This window comes from Danio rerio, chromosome 21, assembly GCF_052040795.2.
Source record: "Danio rerio strain M-AB ecotype USA chromosome 21, GRCz13ab, whole genome shotgun sequence".
Taxonomy (NCBI): Eukaryota; Metazoa; Chordata; class Actinopteri; order Cypriniformes; family Danionidae; genus Danio; species Danio rerio.
Genome location: NC_141041.1, coordinates 25,808,867 through 25,824,280, shown reverse-complemented (window position 1 = coordinate 25,824,280; position 15,414 = coordinate 25,808,867). Strand labels below are relative to the sequence as shown.

The window sequence follows — 15,414 nt, the reverse complement described above, 5'->3', positions numbered from 1 at the left end:
GTGTCCATTTGGCTGAGAAGCTCTGAGATTGAAGTCATTGTGTGGGCTAAATACTGTCCCCCTGTAGACACAACGCAATTACTCTTCGCTCCCTCACTGTTTCATGTGTTCCCTCATACATCAAAGCAATAACTTCTTCAAAAGGCAAGCCTGGGCAAAGCTCTCTACAGGACTGCATTATGGATCAGCTTTGGGAGGCTCTGTCAAGACATATTATAAAGGAGAATTAATAAGAAAAAAAATACTTTGCCTTGCACAAGTAACCATGGCACTGTTCTGCCCTAAACAACGCCTGTTTTCCCAGCTGACGCTGTTGTGACATGCTGCAACATCATGCCATAAGAAGTCAAAGTCCTTATTGTTAAATACATAGGGAAATGTCAGTGAAGCAACAAGATGATTTGTCACTAAAACAACAACAAAGCAACATACTGTCCTGAATATAAGACTTTTTTTTTTGTTGTTGTTTAAATAAATTCTCATCTTAAATTCTAGCTCTAGACTATTACATCAATAACACCAAATATTTGCAGGGGCAGCAGTCTAAAGAGAGAACCCCAGACTTCCCTATACCCAGACACTTCCTCCAGCTCCTCCAAGGGGATCCCGAGGCGTTCCCAGACCAGCTGAGAGTTGTCCCTCCAGTGTGTCCTGAGTCTTCCCCGAGGCCTCCACCAGGTAGGCGTCCAGGAGGCATCCGAAACAGATGCCCGAGCCACCTCAGCTGTTTTCTCTCAATGTGGAAGAGCAATGCCTCTATTCCAAGCTCCTCACTGGCTGGTGACAGAGCTCCTCACCTTATCAATAAGGGTGCACCCTGTCACCCTGCGAAGGAAACTTTTCAGCTGCTTGTATCCGATATCTTGTCCTTTCGGTCATGATCATAGGTGAGAGTAGGAATGTACATTGACCGGTAAATCGAGAGCTTAGCTCCTCCATGAACTGCCACCTTATCGTGGTGAAGGGGTTTGAGTGCCTGAGTGTTCTTAAGAGCTATGCCCCTGCACTGAAAAAAGTGTTGCATGCAGAACTGTTGCAAACAATTTATTTGTGTTGAATTTAAACAAACAAATTAAGTTTATTAATGTTTAACTTAATTTGTTTGTTTAAATTCAACACAGATAAATTGTTTACAACCACCTTAAGTAAAAAAATTGAGTAAATCCAACGAGTCATCTCTGAATAATTTTTTTCAGTGTGGTAGGGTCTCCCAAGGCAAAAAGGTCTTAGGTGATATGTCGGACTAAGTGTGGTTCAAAAACCCCTTATGAGTAAAATAACATTGAGAACCATGATGCCGCCCAGTATGGTACAGCCGGGGCCCTATGCTTGAGCCAGGCCGGGGGTTGGGGCTCCTATGCGAGGGCCAGGTGCCTAGGCTTTTTCCCATTGAACCCGGCTGAGCTTAGCCCATAGGAGCAAAGTGGGATAATCCTCCTGCAGGCCCACAACCTGCAGGGGGAGTTGTAAGGGGTCGGTGCATTGTGGAATGGGTGGTGGTTGAAGGTTAGGACCGTGACAACCCAATCGTCGAGAGGGGTCTGGATGCAGACCTGGTGCAGTGCAATCTGAGCTGCATCCAATGCTTTTTAATGAGCTCACCTAAACCCACCCCTAACCCTACCTATCACAGTGACGTCAATCACTCCATTGAGTGCATTGTGTCTGACATTGCATCGCTGAGTGATGCAATCTCAGCTTGCATCATAAAGGCTGCATCCAGATACTATTGCCATCGTCAGGCACAGAAAAGGTAAACTAATTACCTCAAAATAATGATCAGCCCTACACAGGCTAGAATACAAAAAAAAAAAAATATTGAATGAATGAATGAATGAATGAATGAATGAATGTATAAATAAATAAATAAATAAATAAAATTATCTAGGGGAAGCAATCAAACAAACAACCATGTGATATTTACTTGAAATTGATATTGTGATGCTGCCCTTTAAAATACCTTAAAATATACTTTTTTTTTGTGTAAAATTGATGAATGTTTATTGTATAGTTTCACAAAATGTTTATTTATTTATTTTTTCTTTTGAAAACAAATTATTTTGTTTTGGTTTGGCCCTCTAAGCCCTAATATGGCTCCTTGGAAAATGTATTGCCCACCCTTGGTTTAGATGCTCTGATAATCTGACTTAAAACATGATCATTTGAAGAGTTCATATACTAGAGCTTATTGGTGTCATTTGTGAAATCAGCACTTTCTGCATTTCACTTTTATTGTAAGAAATACCCAGCAAACAATGACTTGGCCAATCGCCATCATTTTTTTGGGCAGCAGAAATTCAGTGGCTTGGTTGTATTGGACCACTGTTGGCTCACCATTGGCAATCGACCATTCTAAAAATGATCTTCCAGTGTTTTTTGAGTGGTAAACCTTTAGTGGTTTGCCATGGCTGGGCCACTATCTATACACCAATGACAAACCAATGGGTTCCTGGGTAAAAACTGCAGAAATTAACAGATTAAATTAACAGGTGGATAGTTTTCCTCTGATATCAAGATTCATTAAAAAAAGGGAAATCTTTATGAAATACATCATTTGTGTGTATATTTTGTTAAATGATAAATTAGATTCATTATATTGACTTTAATGTGAAATAACTGAACATAAGAGGCTGAGGAAAATGCACCTTTTAGAATAAATTTTGGCAAACTCTTCAATTGCTTTTCCCAGCAGGGTAAGCATATTTCATTGATATTAAAACACTGTGAAGTTTGTGTTAAAGTAGTTGATTCCGATTGCTGATACAAAATGTGAGGCACTTGTTGTTTAACATTGGTGGTGCATATATTTATTTCTTTTAAGAAGCAGAGATGTTCTATTTGTTTACATGCGATCTGATTTACACTTTTTTTTAACGTGGCTTTCAACTGATTCAGCTGATTTACACCTGGGAGATCCAGAAGTCCTGTAACGCATTCTAGACATATGATTGCTGTAAAAAAAATATATATATTAATAATAAAAAAACTTGTCAATGGTAGGAAAATGTCAATTGACCAGATTGATGCCTGTGTTTGCCAGAGGCAGTACACAAATGTTGCGTAAAATGTCAAGTTTTTTTATTCATTCATTCATTCATTTTCCTTCAGCCTAGTCCCTTATTTATCTTTGGTTTCCACAGCAGAATGAACCGCCAACTATTCTAGCATATGTTTTACGTAGTGGATGTCCTTTCAGATGCAACTCAGTACTGGGAAACACTCATACACTGTCACATTTACACACACTCATTCACTACAACAAATTTTATTCACCCAATTCACCTACTGCATATATTTGGACTGTGAGGGAAACCAGAGCATCCAGAGGAAACCCACATGAACAAGAGGAAAACATGCAAATTCCACACAGAAACGCCAACTGACCCAGCCGAGGCTCAAACCAGCAACCTTCTTGCTGTGAGGCAACAGTCCCACTACCTAACAGGGCTACTGAGCTTCCGTGCCAACCTAGAAGGTTTTATAAACAGGTAATTAAAAATAGCATCCTTTTAAATCAGTAGTATTTTGTATTTTTTATTTTTTGTCAAACTAACAACCTGATGAATTAAAATGTTCTTTGAATTTGTTAAAATACTACCTTTGTATTTAGATGGCATTACTGTAGCATTTCACAACGCTAACTGCAGAAGTAATATACAGGTACACAAACAGGGGGAAATGATTTGTATTTAACAGAATTAGAATCCATGTGAACTGGAAGTTGCTTAGACTATTTCTTTGTTTAAGTACTTCCAACTGAAACGGAATATTGAGTAGGGGGCAGGACTTTATTTTGCTCATTGTTCCTTCATAAAAACAATAAAAGTGGTGTGATTATGAATACTGTTGCTGAAGCAATCAAACTGACGTCAGCAGAGAAAGACCACTAAATGAGGAAGCAAAAGGTCATTGATTGAAAAGTACAAAAAACTTTTTTCTTTCCAGCGGATTAACTTGCACAGATTTATTGTTCACCCGAAGACTAGCGATGTGAGCTATAAAGATACAAATTGTCAATTAAGTTTAAAAAAGTACATAAATAATACAAATTTAAATTGCTTTTGTCCACAATCTACAATGTGCTTAAATAGTTTTCACTGATTTTTGAAATATATGTTTTTTTTTTTCAAAAGAAGTAAGCGTAAGGCCTGCCTTTTACAACACAATTCACAATAAAGCCTTAAACAGCCATTTCCACTATAATACATCGAAACACACCTTTACATGATCATATTTGCATATGATTTCCCCCACAAAAAGCAACACCACAGAAAGGAAATAGTCTAACATTAATTTCTATCAAGGACATTGGGATCATAAAATTGGAATTGAAGGCAGACTAAAAAGGTCTTCAGACAAAGCGACAGAGGTAGTATTCTCAGAGGAAGATTACAAATTACCGCCGCTGCCTTCCTGTCCTTTTCCCAGCTGAGGTCCAGTGACTGTCTGGCTGTCCCGCACGTCTGGAGGACCTTGCTGTTTGGGGTGATTGGTGACGCGGCTACTGACAGCTCCCCATTTTGTCAAAGTGCTCTTGTCACAGCCCGTGTTAATGCCTGGTAAAAATAATTCCCCTTGTGCCACTTCTGAAGGTTTCCAATAAATACAGCTTTTTTGGTGCATGCAATTGCTCTCTGCTCCTTGGGCATTGAGGGGTTTGTGGGGAAGCAGTGACACATAAATAGCAGTTGGTGAATGTTGGCATTTAAGGAGGAGAAGGGAGCACAGATAGTGACAAAGCTTATCTGTGGGGGCAGGAGGCAGGCCAGTTAAATCCTTAGATAAAGTAACCTTGTGGTTGGAGTGAGTCACTGTTGACCAAAACTCAATTCAAATATTGCAGCCTTGCATGCGGGTGTGTAAAAATGTTCCACGCTAACCAACAATTACGATGACACCCTGTGTGTATCCACACAATTGATGCCTTCGCTTATCTGCCATATGAATACCCAGGTCTCTTTAACAGGTGGAATTGGAGCAATTCTTTACCATTATTGATTTTTTACTGTCGCACCAGCTTGACTAATGAAGGCAATTAAGAAAGCTATTTTCTTGATGATACAGACATTAAGGGTACCAGTGGGAAGTGGTTTCAAACAACAGATGTGTTTAGTGCATCTTTTCTGCTGAAGCCCCACCTTCTCTCTCTTTCTCAGTATCCACCGTGTCGGCTGGCAGGCCTGTGGCTTTAATCTGACAAGGTCTTGGACTGAACCTCCGAGAAGCTTAAATTGAAAGAAACGTAACAATATGTCTCTCTCTTCTAGCAAAAAAAAAAAGAAGAAAGAAGAAGTTAATTTTTGGAATCTTTCCCGGAAAACTGTCAACTCTCACTAGACAGTTTTACAAAATGGGTTTTCTAATTACCCTAAGTACACTTAAAGAGTAAATCTCTCTTGTAGTGAATTAAAAAACATCCCCTGTTTGGTCATTTTGGAGCATTAAATGCACTGGGAAGTGAGTAAATGCTGATACACATGCGTATCTGAAGCGCTCGGGTTTAATTATACATACACTGAAATATCTCTTGACCATTTGAACACAGCCACTTCATAATTACACTTTGCAAAAGCATCATCAACGGCTCCAGTTCTCAAATTTGATTGTCATTGGAGTTTCAAGAGCACTGATTTAACAGTAAAGTAGCACAGGAACTATTTGCTGTGTGTATTGCCTGGAAAGAATTCCCTGGAGGAAGAAATCATTGAAACCACTTGCAATGGCTTTATTGGTTGTAATGGACATTGTATAGATTCGAATGGAAACTGTAATGGTCCTATTGGTGGTATGCCACTAATAAATCCTAAAGGTCTATGTTATAAAACAAATAGGAATTCAAATGTCCTGGTTTTGAGGGTTAGAATTAGCTACTTTCAATAGTATTCATTCATTCGTTTATTTTTTGTCTTAATCTCTTTACTAATCAGGTGTCACCACAACGGAATGACCAACTTATCCAGCATACGTTTTATGCAGCGGATGCCCTTCAAGCTCCAACCTATCACTGGGAAACACCCATACACACTCATTCACACATACACTATGGACAATTTAGCTCACCCAATTCACCTGTACCGCATCTCTTTGCACTTGTGGGGGAAACCGGAGCACTCGGACGAAACCCACGTGAACACAGGGAGAACATGCAAACTCCACGCAGAAATGCCAACTGACCCAGCCGTGGCTCAAACCAGCAACCTTCTTGCTGCAAGGTGACAGCTCTACCCATTGTGCCACCGTGTCGCCTTGGTATATGGTGGCAATGGTATTTATTATAGAAATGTTGTAATGTTTTCTGTTGGTTTTATTTCATCAGGGTTACTACACTTATCAATCTTTCTTTCCAGACAGATTGTCAGTTTATGAATTAAGTTTCCACCCCACTCCTTTCTCACTGATAACAAATAAAAAATTTAAATATTAGACCTAACAGTGCTGTTAAAAATCTAAATAAGAGATCTATGAAATTATTGACAACAGGTCCAATTAATTGTGGCACAATGATGGGAGGATTTTGTTTTAGCCAGGATGTTTTTTTTTCCCCCATCAACCTGTGATGAAATGGGCCATCCAGTTAGATATGAGCTTTAGATCAGGTTACGTGCCCAGAACTGCTGCAGTTGCACAACGTTGCACAATTGGTGGCACAATGCCAACAGCTGCCTTGAAAACCAGAGTAGAATACACAGACAAACAATGTTCTGGAAAGAATGGGTTTCAAGTGTTTGTTATCTTTGGAGAAATTGCAAAGATTAGATAGCAAGTTCATTAGTCAAGTTAAAGTTCATTCATATTCCTTCAGCTTAGTCTTGGATGTATCGGGGGTCTCCACAGCGGAATAAACTGCCAACTTTTCAGGCGTATGTTTTATGCAGTGAATGCCCTTTCAAACGCAACCCAGTACTGGGAAACACCCATACACACTCTTACACACACATATACACTATGGCCAATTTAAATGATTTAATTCACCTGTACTGCATTTCTTTGGTCTGTGGGGGAAACTGAAGCACCTGGAAAAAACCCATGCGAACACGGGGAGAACATGCAAACTCCACACAGAAACATCAGCTGGTCCAACCTGGACTCGAACCACTAAACACACACACACACACACACACACACACGCACGCACACATACACAAACACACAAAAACACATTTATAATATATATATATATATATATATATATATATATATATATATATATATATATATATATATATATATATATATATATATGTATATATATATATATATATATATTTTTTTTTTTAAGTTGTAATCATGATACATGCGTTTGTGTTTCTGTTGTAGTATCAAACTTTAATGTATCTTTATTTACTCTAATATATTGTGCAGTGGATGAGGTTAAAGACGAAATGTTGAAAATAAAAAATTGAAGATACAGGATGGGGAAAAAAGATTAGGATGAATGGCCATGCAGGCTGCCAAATAACATGGCTTTTGTAAACTGTTTTTTTTGCAATTCCCTTACATTTATTGCATCATTCAATCTACATTTTTTTCATCATTCGACTGTTTTGTTAAAAAATGCTTAAGATTAATTAGTTGAGTTCAGTACATGACTTAATAGAAGTATCTCAACTTTAGGAATGCAGGTTGATCTTAAAAAAAATTAACTTGGGTGACCGCAAGGACACAGAAAGTATCTTTATGAGAACTAAAATGTATTACAATCTTCAAGCTGGTCTCCTGATCTCACCAGCAGGTTTTAACAAACAACATATTCGACACTACTAAAGTGTCCAATTATTTAACTTTATCCTATTCATGTATTTTCTACTTTTTATATGAATGTACATTTTTTACCTTCTAAAAAAATGTTTAAAAAATCTGCAACTTTTTTTATGTGTAAAAATGTGAATAAATAATATGTTGAAAAGCCCTGTAATTGAAGATCTGTTGCACCATGCCAGTAAAAAACATGTGACAAATTTAACAAAAATGTACTGTATATTACTGTAGATTATTGATGAATTTCAAAAGCGTACTTTGTAGTGTCTCCCCATCAATCTATTGACACAATAACTACTAAGACAACAGGCAGGTTTGGTGAGAATATGGATTTGTTCTTCAGTTTTTTGACTTTCAGCAGTGAAATTTAAACAACACTGAATTGAACTAAACTGAACTTCAAAACTGGACTGACAGTTTCAATTTACTAGAACTTCTATGTTAAGCTGCTTGGACACAATCTACATGGTAAACGCACTATAGAAATAAAGATGAAGTTAATTTAATTGAATTGAGAATATCTGCCTTCAGTGAAACCTCAAGAATAAGACAACCATTACTCATTCAATCAATCTCTCAACCAGTTGGTTGAATGCATGAATTTGTTCCAAAACGAAAAATCATTGCAGTGTTTCACCTTACCCTGAAGCTGCATTCTTAATTTGCACTCAGGCTGAAACAAAATCTACTGAGCATTTACACAACATAATTTGTATTTCAAAAATGAACCATTGTTTAAAAAGTGTGTATTATGTGTTCAGGTACGCACAACAGCTTGACAACCAAACAACTATAGGACTGTCTGTGCATGTGCATAGTGCTCCATAAAATTACACCGCCAACTACTGGCCTGGTATGCGTACTACTACATTTTAAGTTACTCATAAATATGGATTTTTTGTTTGCAAAATGTTTACGCAAAGACAATATTTTAGTACAGTAATCTATTTACAATACATTATATGAAACACAGCAGAGCTCAAAAATAACCTTTTTGCACTGGTGCTCCTAACTTTAAAATTTTAGTTCCACCCATTATAAGCAAGTTTTATATTAACAGATTCATTGCATTTGAAGTAAACACTAATCAAAACTAACAAACAAACAAAAAATGTATGCATGCACCCACCAGCCTTGCACACACTGCTCGACATGAATGAATCTTAGTTAACTTAATGATAATAACTGTGTTGTGATCTAATGGGTGGTGTTTGAAATTGCACAGATGCTATTGACATATAACTTATTTTTTGCATTCATCATCTTAATAGCAATATCAGTCTTTTCATAAGCTGCAACATAGTGTAATCTTAGTCAATGTAACCCCTTTTGTGATGTACACCGTGTTTCATTTTATATAGCTGCCACTTGCACGGCTGACAGCATCCTGACAGTTAAACAAAGGAATGAACTGAACCTCTCACACTTAAATTGTGTAGATGTAGCAAACGCTGTTACCTGCAAACTCCATCACACTGGCTGTAACTGACTGAGATTCAGTTTGTGTTACTTATTTCATTATTTCATAGGCTGTTTCTCAATTCCAAGAACGCAGAGAACGGACTTGCGTTCTTGAGGAGAGCGGTCTTGCCAGGTGTCCTCGGAAGATTGAACTCAGGCGACCGCGAGGGCAGAGAACGCGTCCTTTGTGAAATGGGATGCTGCGTTCTTCCTGATGGTCATGTGACCTTCACGCGTTTTAAATGGAAATTATTTAAACATTAAAGCCTTCATACAACGATTTATTGTTTCCCCCATCTTCAAAATATATACTTTGCATAAAAAAATTATAAATATACTCTGCACAATATAAATTATTTAAATTTTAATACGAATTTCATCAAACAAACACCCTTAATGTGTTTATTCCTTTATTAAGATATTCATGTTAATGTTTACTTTCACCGTTTCATTTAGGGAAACTCCTGAGGTAAATAAGTGATATCTCTGAACTTTAATAATAAATCTAAATAAAATGCTGCGCTTCCCACCTCCAGTCGCAATGACTTCTGGGACTTCCAGAGCGAGCTCGCTGCTGAAGTCTGCATCGGTGCGTCCTCGATATCAAGAACACATCCGGGAAGTTTCACGCGTCTTCCGTACTTGCGGTCTTGAGTATTGGAACTGAACTTAGGCAGCTGATGATGACGTTGCACGAGAACACGAGGATGCAAGACCGCTGAAGAACGCATATTGAGAAACAGCCCTAGACTTTGGTAAAAACTCTTAATTTAAAATTACAAAGTACAGAGTTGTATAGGGTTGAAACTTTTATTATGAAAACCATACAGAGTAACCAGAAGACAAAATGGCTGCACCTTATAGCAAGTGAAGTAGAATTTATGTTGACCTGCTTGAATGATATTCATCTGGATTCAAGAAGCAAACAAGATGCCATAGGAAGTTCCTCTTTTTGTAATAAGCTGCCAATGAAGTAAGTTCACTTATATTTTATGTGTTATTTGTGAATTGTTGTTATATAGCAAAAAAAAAAAACTGTATGTGACAGTGTATGTACAAAAACTTAAGTTGTTAAAGTTTAATTAGTTTCAAGGATTTACAAGTATAATGTATATTTTTATGTATTTATGTTCTTTGTATTTTGTTTTACTGTTGTGTGTATTCAGTTCTCATGGCTTTTCGAGTTGTTTGGTCATATTTATGGTGAACCAGTCAATCAATCGCCAGTCATCAGAGAATCTTTAGTGCTCGTGAAATTATTGGGGGGAGCTACAACAGCTTTACAGTCAATGCTTAAATAATTTTTATAGCGGACTTTAACTCAATAGAAGACTTTTATCCACTCTTCGAAAAGTGTAAATGGTGGATTGCCATTTGAGAGAACATTTTGTCCTCTTTTAAGTGTGCTTGCATGAGAAGCAGAAGTGTCTGTGGTTTTTTGTGTGTGTGTGTGCATCGGAGGTCTGAAGGTCAACGTCTGGTTTCGGTTTTGCAGACAGCTCCCACACTGGATGGAAAGCCCCGCTATATATACATTTCTTCTTTATTCTGTTTGTATAACATGCCCATATTAAGAGTGTCTTCCTTCTTCTGTATAACTTTTAAAGGTCAGCCCACTATGTATATATGTCCCTGCTCATCCTTATCATCAGGCTTGCAGAATAAACCATTCTAACTACAGTTTGGTCTCTTCTCATGTCTCCGGGTCGACCTGATGAACTTTGCTGAATCTGGTGCCTAATATAGGGGAAATCTTACAGATCTGGGGGCTCGTCCGGGATACATCTGATCAGGTAAGAGAATTTTTATTCACACTGCCTGCTCCGGTGTATCTCAGGAAATCGTAAGATTTTAGTTAAAATTAGGTAAGAGAGGTCTGTGCTCTAGAGCACAGAACATCCTGTCAAGTTTACTTTCAACAGTAAATTGCACAGAAGGATTTGTGTCGTCGTACTCAATTAAATTTGGGTTCCACAAATCAGGAAAATTTATTAATTTGACACTTGCTAGCCTGTCAAGTTTACTTCAAACAGTAAATTGCACAGAAGGATTTGTGTTGTTGTACCCGATTAAATTTGGGTTCCACAAATCAGGGGATTTAATAAATTTTAGTAAATAAGTATTACGCACCAGCTTCAGCAATATGGGACAAGGATATCCAAAACCAGAACCCAGTGAGAGTCCAAAAGAGTGGATGGATAGATGTGGCTGGGGATTTTACACTGAACCCTGGCTGTCCAATTTAGCTGGGTGGACAGAGGGACAATCTCAATGGAGAGACTTTCCTAGGGAAGGAACATTTGACCCAGGTTTCCTTCAGTTAGCTTACAAATTGATATGGGGATCCAGAATGGAATGACCAATATATGATGAATGGATATGACACATGGTATAAAATGAGTTCTATATGAAGGGATAAAAAAAAGGCATTTTTACACCCAAAACTGTTTTGAAATCTGTCCCCAAACCTAAAAGCAGAAGTAATACTGCCCTTACGGCAGATAAGAGAGGCTCTCTTGCAGCTGCTAAAACCACCATGACGTCACCACCCCCTTATACGGGGCCTTCGCAATCTATCTCATGCTCTGCCAGCGCTCCTCCTGCAGTGCCTTCTATTTATCCGTCTCTGACAGAAATGATTAAAACTAAACCAGACCCCTCCGACAGCACGGAGGGCACTACTTTAGCTTCTAATGTGGCTGCGGTGTGGGTTGCTAAACCACGAGGGATAGAGATAATTCCGCCCTCACCCTCTGTTCTGAAGGATCTCATATCTCTTTTACCAGAAGTGGACAAACCACTGCAATTTGTAGACATGCTGTTGCGCAGCTCGCGTCACTGCCAACTAATTGGGGCAGATTATCGATTTATCCTTTAAACCAAAATGGGTTCGTCCTATGACGATGACGAAATAACAACAAAAATACCTGCTCTTGATCCCAAGCATGTTATAGTACACACAGAGACAATTAAGGAAGAAACAGATGAGGGTAAAAAGACACGTACTCGTATAAAAACACGCCTCGCGTGGAAAGATGATCAGGAGGAGCTCCTGACACATCTAAAACAGCAGCTTACTAAATACTTAGTACCATACTTACTGGTCTGAATGTGACGCAACGACTGATCCTAATGGAATAATGCTAGATGGCAAAGGCCGTTTATGCCTGCCATCATCCTGTGCACCTTTTCTCGTCCGCGAGTTTCACGGTGTTACACACCGCGGCCGAAGAGGGGTAATAGACACAATGAGTTAATAGACACAATGAGTTAATAGACACAATGAGTTAATAGACACAATGAGTTCCTTTTTATGCATCAATAATTTACAGCACCATGTCAATAACACGCTAGACAGATGTCTGATATGTGCTCAAAATAACATCACTAAACCTCAAGCTAAACATCAACAATTGCCCCTTCCTGAAACACCTTTTCAGGAATGGCAGGTAGATTTTACACATCTGCCAAAGAGGGGTCCTAATAAATATTTACTGGTTTTTGTGGACAAATTTTCAAAATGGGTTGAAGCCTTCCCATGCAGTAAGGAAGATGCTAATACAGTTGTCAGATGTTTGACAAGAGAAATCATTCCAAGATACGGTATACCATGTGCCATAGACTCAGATAAGGGAACCTCATTTACTGCGAAAGTAATACAAAATCTAGCTTAAGAACTCCAAATTAATTGGCAGCTACATATTCCCTATCATCCACAATCATCTGGCATAGTAGAACGAACTAATAGGACCATCAAGGACAAATTAAGAAAGGCTATGCAACATGCAGGGCACTCAAATTGGCTCGCCTTGCTACCTCTCGTTTTAGCAGACATGAGGATGTCTCCTCACAAAAGTCTTCACGGTCTCTCTCCTTATGAGACTGTGATGGGACGACCCTTTCCCTCACCATGGAGGCAAAGGGGTACCACACTGGGTGACGGTTCTTTGGATATTCATATGAGTGAATGTGCACAACAGCTACTAACAACATTGCATGCATACTGGACTAATATACATTCTGGTTCAGCCCCGATGCCGGTAGACCCAACACACCCATTTAAGGCTGGTGACAGAGTAATGATTAGACAGTTCAATAAAATGAGCACAGAACTGGGGGACCCCAAATATGGCCCCCCGACGGATGTCGTGGCTGTAACCAGAACCGCCGTTTTAACCTCCTCTTCTCCACAGTGGATCCATGCAACCAGAATAAAACGAGCACCTATTGAATAATAAAAATGTATAAGTTTTGTACTATGATAATCTGTCTGCAGACTCTCTTTGTTTTACAGATACTTCGGGGGCCCCCACATCAGCTAGCACCTCCACGCAGCATAACTACTAGAAGGATCAGCATGAAGTGGCTATGGACATTGGGACTGTTTCTCTTTCTTGTTGCTCAAGCTAATGCAGCCAGGCTGAAACGCTGGACACATGATCATGAATTTGGATGGGCAGAGGATGGGGCTGACAATCCAATTGAAATAATATGTGGTATCAATATGTAAATGAGTTTTAGCTAGGTCATATAATGTATCTGGTTGTTATGTATGTTCTGTTATGCCTCATTCAGCCAAGCAAACCCCTCTTTATGCCAAACCCATGAATAAAACAGCTGCTAAATGTTCTGCCAGTTTTGCAGGATCAGGGTACCAGAATCCATATATAATTGTCGATGACTACGATCCATACCGGATTGGCATTAGAAATGGTACATGTGATGCTCTATTTTGGGTAAAATTTGGCCATGCTAAACCCTCACCTATTAGCCACAAGGTTTTTATTAACCACTCTATTACACACCCTGTGTGTTATAACCAGACCATGGGCTCTCATTTCATGGGAAGCACTGTTAACTGTCAACAAATTGCCTCCTCGGGAGAGGGGGCCCCAGTCGACATCTCAGGACCCTCAAATGGCACTTATGTGGTCCAGGGTGGGTGGTGGTTGTGTGGGAAAAACGCCTACATGTCCCTACCGGCCAACTGGACGGGGCAGTGTGCCCCTGTGCATGTGACTGATCACACTTTTATTGTGACAGCCCAGGTCCTGTCCGCGCAGCAAAGAGTTAAACGCAGTGTCCCTGAAATGAAGCCCCATGACTCTGTATGGGGTACTGATGTGCCCGAGGATTTCAAATTATGGACCACTGGTAACAAAGTGGTATTGGCTCTATTTCCGCAAATAGGTGTGGGAAAAGCTCTACTAAGAATTGAGACCCTGGACTATCGCATGGGCCTATTCCTGAATGCCTCAAAAATAATTAATGAAGCCCAGAATAAGGAACTTGGAAACTTACGTACCATGGTTTTGCAAAATAGAATGGCTCTAGATCTCTTAACAGCATCCCGGGGGGGTATGTAAATGAGTACTGCTATGTCTACTCTCCAAGGGTTAAAAATTGCCATGACTTCTGATTATGTCCCAGACACTACATGGGGTTGGATGATGGGTCTGTTCGGCTGGGTAACTCCTTTCCTCACTATGATAATTCCTGTATGTATTATTTTCCTTCTTATTTGTTGCTGTGGCCCCTTTCTTTTACAATGTTTGATGAATCGTGTTTATGCTACAATGGACAGTATGATGGGTCAACGATATGATAGATTCCTCTGCGTTAGGCCTTTGGCCTAAAAGAGGGGACTGAGAGAACATTTTGTCCTCTTTTAAGTGTGCTTGCATGAGAAGCAGAAGTGTCTGTGGTTTTTTGTGTGTGTGTGTGCATCGGAGGTCTGAAGGTCAACGTCTGGTTTCGGTTTTGCAGACAGCTCCCACACTGGATGGAAAGCCCCGCTATATATACATTTCTTCTTTATTCTGTTTGTATAACATGCCCATATTAAGAGTGTCTTCCTTCTTCTGTATAACTTTTAAAGGTCAGCCCACTATGTATATATGTCCCTGCTCATCCTTATCATCAGGCTTGCAGAATAAACCATTCTAACTACAGTTTGGTCTCTTCTCATGTCTCCGGGTCGACCTGATGAACTTTGCTGAATCTGGTGCCTAATATAGGGGAAATCTTACACCATTTAACACATGATCACTGATCAGATGTCCCATAATTTGTTACTTTAGGTGGTTTCTAAAAGTGTTGTTTTCCTTCTAATCTTCAGGGCTTTATATTTTCTTAGTTGTAGCTTCCTGTCATCTGAAGGCAGAAGGCGTTGACTGAATGATTGACAGCTGATAT

The 15,414-nt window shown here is 39.2% G+C and overlaps 1 long non-coding RNA gene across 1 annotated transcript; it reads left to right on the top strand.

The window, feature by feature from the left end:
• Nucleotides 1-10,869: 10,869 nt before the first annotated feature.
• LOC141379871 (uncharacterized) lies at nucleotides 10,870-15,170 on the top strand. Its single transcript, XR_015520352.1, has 2 exons — nucleotides 10,870-11,012; nucleotides 13,514-15,170. It is a non-coding gene; the product is annotated as an uncharacterized LOC141379871 (long non-coding RNA).
• The last annotated feature ends 244 nt before the right edge of the window (nucleotides 15,171-15,414 follow it).